Consider the following 6,145-nt stretch of genomic DNA (forward strand, 5'->3'; position numbering starts at 1 on the left):
ACAGAAAAAGGCGTCTTTTAGATCCAAGACGGTAAACCATTCTAATTCTGTTCTCAATTGAGTCAAGAGGGTATATGGGTTTGCCACCACAGGATGGATATCCTTTGTTATTTTATTTATAGCCCTTAGGTCCTGCACTAACCGATACCCTCCAGCTGGTTTCCTTACAGGTAAAATTGGAGTATTGTAAGCTGATTCACACTCTGTTATCAGCCCATACTTTAAGAATTTTTCTACAATAGGCAAAACTCCTTCCCTATCTTCTTTCCTTAAAGGATATTGTTTTAATCTAACAGGTTGAGCTCCAGGCTTAAGATCTATTATCACAGGTAGGGCATTTTTGGCCCTTCCCGGCTGCTCAGTGTCCCAAACCCCAGGATATACTTGATCTTTTATGCTTTCTTTTATTCTGTTTTTCTCTTGTTGAGGGCTCATTAATGCAAGACTTAAAACCTCAGTCAACTGTTCCTCCCTTACTCTGAATTCTACCTTCCCCTTATTAAATTTAATTTCAGCTCCCAATGCTTCCAACAAATCCCTCCCCAGCAATGACTTTGGGGCATTTGGCATATATAAAAATTTATGTAAGCCCCAAGTTTTACCATATTTATATTTAAGAGGTTTAAAAAAATATGCCTTCTCAGTTTGACCTGTAGCTCCTACCACAGAAACATAGCTCTCATCCAAAGGCAGCAGTGCTTGATTTAATACTGAAAAGGTTGCTCCTGTGTCAACTAGGAATTCCAATTTATTTTCTTGTTCCCCTAGCTTCATTATAACCAGAGGATCTGCTAGGGTATTTATAGTCTCCTCCGGTCCTCCCTAATCATCCTCTTCTAGTTGTGCCTGTATTCTATTTTTCTTTTTCCTCTCTGGACATTCTCTTTTCCAGTGTCCCTTCTTTCTGCAAATCGCACACTGATCCTTTTCCAACCGCACTCTATTAGTCCCTTTAGTCTCCTTACTTTCCTGCAACGCTGCTACCAACATTCTCTTCTCTTTTCTCCTACTTTCTTCTTCCCTGTTAGAAAATACTCTCCATGCTACATCCAAAAGTGCCTCTAAATCCCTTCCCTGCGGGGGTGACAACTTTTGCAGCTTCTTTTTGATATCACTAGCAGATTGGCCAATAAATAGGGATACCAGTTGTTGTATACCTACTTCTGATCCGGGGTCAAGAGAGGTGTTTTTCCTCATGACTTCCCTCAGCTTATCTAAGAATTCTGAGGGTGATTCACCAGGTCCTTGTCTGACTGAGTATAACACAGACCAGTTAATTGCTTTCGGAATGGCTTTTTCTATTCCCCTGGCTACAAATTCCCGGTATTCCTCCAATCTAGTCCTTTGCAGGGCATTGTTTGTATTCCATTCTGGATTTTGGAGTGGAAATACATCTCCAATGTTTGCCCCCCCTCCCCGGGTTTGAATTCTTTCTGTTGCTAGCTCCAATCCATGTTTTTCAATTAATTGTTTCTCTGTTTCAGTCATTTGTTCTAATAATAACTGGATATCGTCCCAGTCTGGATTGTGCTGCCTAACCATGAATCGAAAATGTGTAGCTGTCCCTGTGGGATCGTTACAATAATTTTTAGCCTTTTCTCTCCAACTATCCAAATCATGACTTGTAAAAGGCACCTTAATCCAGACTGGGTCCCCCTCAGGCCCTGATGCTTGTCGCAGGGGGGCTTGAATGAGTACCTGGGAAGCCGGGGCATTTGCTTGCTGTCCTCGGGTCCTTCTTGCCACTGGGCTTCCCTGAGCATAGCTCTGGGAACTGACTCCAGTATCACTATCTGAATTGCTGCCACTCCCAGAATTTCCTACATTATTTTCCGAACTCTCTGTCACTACCTCTTGCAATTTTCCTGGAGATTGATAAAATTCAGGCAGGTCTTTTATTTCCTCAAGTTTAAGACACCTCTGCCCTATGCTACACGTAGAGCAACACCTTTTCAACTGTGTCTGCCTCTTATTCTTGGCCTTGTTTTCTTTTTCAAGGGCCAAAACCATTGGATCTGAGGGAGCTCTAACACCACAGTCCCTTTGAAACTCCGGATGCTCTCGGAGATAGAAAAACATATCAGCATATATTGTCTCATCCCATTTCTTTTCTCTTCTTAAAAACAACATCAATTGCAGTAAAGTATCATACTCCAGACTCCCATTTACAGGCCATTTCTCTCCACCATCTAATTTATATAATGGCCACCACCGGGTACAAAATTTAATTAGAGTCTTTTGATTTGTTGACCCTCCTGGGGGGCCTCCAATTTCTCCCCAGTGGGCAAGTATACAACCAAGTGGGCTATGTCTTGGGATCTCACTACTTTGTCTCCCTCCCATTTTACACAATACGACACAGTACTTTCTTTTTACAGCACACAGAACACAAAACAAATACAAATACAACTACAACAATAATGACCGGTCCTTAGCACACAGTTATTGGCCACACACACTCAGCCACACATTCAAAACCTCTAATACTTTATGTTCTTTAGGGACCTTCTTGGCCCCTCACACACTTAAACAATACTTACAATTCCCTTTGGGACTCCCCTGGTCCCACACTATAAACAATGTTCACAATATATAAACAATGCTTATAGTTACCTTTGGGACCCCCCTGGTCCCAACCCAAGAGCTCTTTTACCTAGGGGTGCAATAAATGCCTCTCTCCCGCGCAGGGCGTCCCCTCACGACTTACGGAGCTACCCCTTTTATAGAAGCATACCTTCTCTTTGCTGGCAGTCTTGTCTGTTCCTGCAGCGATCTGATGAGCAGCGGAGCTCTCCTCGAGAATTTCTCGGCGGGCCCTGAGAGGTCCGGCTCCTCAGCAGGTCCTGCAGCCAAACAGAGTCATCCTGCCGCAGTCGCCAATTTGACTTAGAGAATGACACACAAGAGACTCAGTAAGTTTCTTGTATTATGCTTCTATTCTGGCGTGCCTGACACAGGTAGAATAATTTCAGAAGACCTGTGTGTCTTCAGAAAGTTTTGGGCAAACTTTTATACAAAAAGTTATCTGTCTATAATGACAGAGGTATGTTAATATTTCACAGAAAAGTCCAGATGCTTCCTATCTATACAAAGCTTATCTATCTAAAAATAGCAGAAGTACACATATCATGCAGGTGTCCTTTATCTTATACAAAAGATCATCTTGTCCAAGACTAACAGAAGTAAATCACTGAAAAATCCTGCTATTCCTTATCTATCCAAAGGCTGTCTGCCAATCCCTCTCCCCCTCCCTGCATTCCAGCATTTCAGCTAACAAGCGGAAAATTCTTATCAACTCTGTTATTCTGTTAACGAAAATTTTCTGTTCATCAGAGGTTTATAGGTTTATTGCAAGACATTTTTATACACACACTGAGTCCTACTGACACTTCCTGGCCCTTCCTGGCCCGCATCAAGAATAGTGTGGCAAGCAGGAGCAGGGAAGTCATTGTGCCCCTGGACTCAGCACTGGTTAGGCCACACCACGAGTACTGTGTCCAGTTCTGGGCCCCTCAGTTTAAGCAGGTCTTTGAGACTCTTGAGCGTGTCCAGAGAAAGGGCAACAAGGCTGGTGAGAGGCCTTGAGCACAAGCCCTATGAGGAGAGGCTGAGGGAGCTGGGATTGTTTAGCCTGGAGAAGAAGAGGCTCAGGGGTGACCTTAGTGTGGTCTACAGCTACCTGAAGGGTGGTTGTAGCCAGGAGGGGGTTGATCTCTTCTCCCAGGCAACCAGCACCAGAATAAGAGGACACAGTCTCAAGCTGTGCCAGGGGAAGTTTAGGCTCTAGGTGAGGAGAAAGTCCTTCACAGAGGGAGTTGTTAGCCATTAGAATAGGCTGCCCAGGGAGGTGGTGGAGTTGCTGTCCCTGGAGGTGTTCAAGAGGGGACGGGATGTGGCACTTGGTGCCATGGTCTAGTAGTCATGAGGTCTTGGGTGACAGGTTGGACTTGATCTTTGAGGTCTTTTCCAACCTTGCTGATTCTATAATTCTATGACACGCTGTAGAAAAGAGGCAGTGTACAGAAAAAATATGGTAGCTATTTCATATCTTTACTAGCAGGCTGTTTACATCATGATGACTTATCATATATTAATAATTCCTTTGGGAGTATTTTCATTTAATGTGCTTCCTTTGTTCCACTATTATTAATTATATCTGTCAATCATTAATTTGCTTGCTTTTGGATAAATAACAAATCTAACTATTTTGTAAAGGCACAGATGTGAATCATCTATGGATTCAGCCACGAGTCTGAGAAAATGTTTGTAAGCAGATCTCTTTATATTATATATTGCTGCTTGTTGGCATGGAACTTAGCATGTAATTTATTATAAATCTCCCACAATTCTTTGAAATTAATGAACATGTTATACCATTTGTAATTTCTTTACAAACTGCATTGCGAAGTGTAGCTAAAGAAATGTTACTGAGACAGTCAGAAATATCTTTTCCCCAGCAAGTGTTTCTTCCCAGCACAGCTTTCATGTTGACCTGAATCCCTAATCTTAGAATTTAATTTTTACTTTAACCTAATTCTGGGCTGCACAGTAGTTTACAGGGCTAGGATACTACTACAGGCTAAAATTAGAATACTGGAGCAGAAGTAGCAAGGTGTGAGGTAATTTTCTTTGAACTTTACAAATGCTTTGTAAAAATGCTTTGCAGGAAAGAGACTGAAACATTAGCTCTTTCATAATAGTTTGTGAGCTGGCTCATATTTGTATCTGCATGAGAGAGCTGTACTGTGTGAGTACAAACGCTTGTAATTCAACATTTGTTGAAATATTTTTAATTTCTATGTAGCATCATGAAAGTCTGAAGATATGGGTGACAGAGATTGGAATCAATACGGCTGACCAATGTGATCGAGTATTGTTCCTTTATTGTTCCAGTGTTGCAGGCCGATGGTGCAGGCCTGTGGTGCAGGCCTATGGAGCAGGCCTGTAGTGCAAGTATAGCACTGTAAAGTGTAGAAGAAGAAGAAGCAGGAAAGGCAGAAGTGCGTAGCAAGGGAACTTCTACAACTTATATAAACTTGGAGTGCCTTGTTGGCATGGCTTCATTGGTTCCCATTGCACTATTACAGATTATTGGTCCAACTACTAACGACACGCAAGGTTTGTTGATGAAGGTGCATGTCCTGTTGTCCCAAGATAACTGTCCATGTTTATAGCTACCAGTGTCTTGTTTTAGTTACATGCTGCAGGCACAGCACTGTTTTGCTACACTGCTAGCTGACTCTGCATTTATGCTGAGCATGGCCTACCACCATGTCAGGCTCTAGGCCTACACTGCCAGATTGCTCACACTGCTAGTCGCTGGCATCGCCACAAATCCCCCTTTTTATTTTTGTGAGCAATCTGGTCATGGGAGTTGTTCTCATCCCATATAAGATGCTACTGCGAACACAGAAGCAAGCAAGGTAAAGCTAAGCTGTATAGCAAAAGCAAGAATTCTGTAGTGCAGCATGTCTAACAGACTGATGTAACCCATACAAGGCACAACGCTTAAGTTGAACTAGTTACAATGCTCTAACAGAGTTGGCATAATACATGGTCAAAAATAACAAACATTGTAAAGAAGAACTTAGATCTTAATAGTTCCAATCTTTACATTTCACTCCTCTTATTGACAGAGAAGACTTGATTATGCCTGAACACATTGCACACAGAGATTGAGGCACAAATGCAATCCTTAGCACTGTCTTTTGCAATCTGCTTTAGGATTATGTTGCATCTTTATTTTCCCTAGGATGGTCAAAAATAATGAATTGTTTAATGGTAACAAGATTTCTTTAATCTGTAAAGGTAGACCTGGCCAGGCTCTAGCTTCACAGACAGAACACAGGGGAGCAGGGTGGCTCAGCTTGGTAGTGCATCAGACCCTTAATGGGAAGGTCGTGAGTTCAAGCCTGCAGTGGGCAGTAGTGTCTTCCCTACTCTAGTCATGTGGTCTGTGGTGACAGGTTGGACTCGATGATCTTTGAGGCCTCTTCCAACCTTAGGAATACTGAATACTGAAAACTTGCAGGCAAGCAGCAAGAGCAAAAAGAGCTTTGTTGCTTTGCCCAATATAAAATTACACATGATAATGTGTTTTTGCTCATCCTAGTAATGCTGATCTCTTAATGTTCACACAACAGTT

This window comes from Melanerpes formicivorus, unplaced genomic scaffold, assembly GCF_026170545.1.
Source record: "Melanerpes formicivorus ecotype bairdi unplaced genomic scaffold, bMelFor1.0.p_v2 SCAF_9, whole genome shotgun sequence".
Classification (NCBI taxonomy): domain Eukaryota; kingdom Metazoa; phylum Chordata; class Aves; order Piciformes; family Picidae; genus Melanerpes; species Melanerpes formicivorus.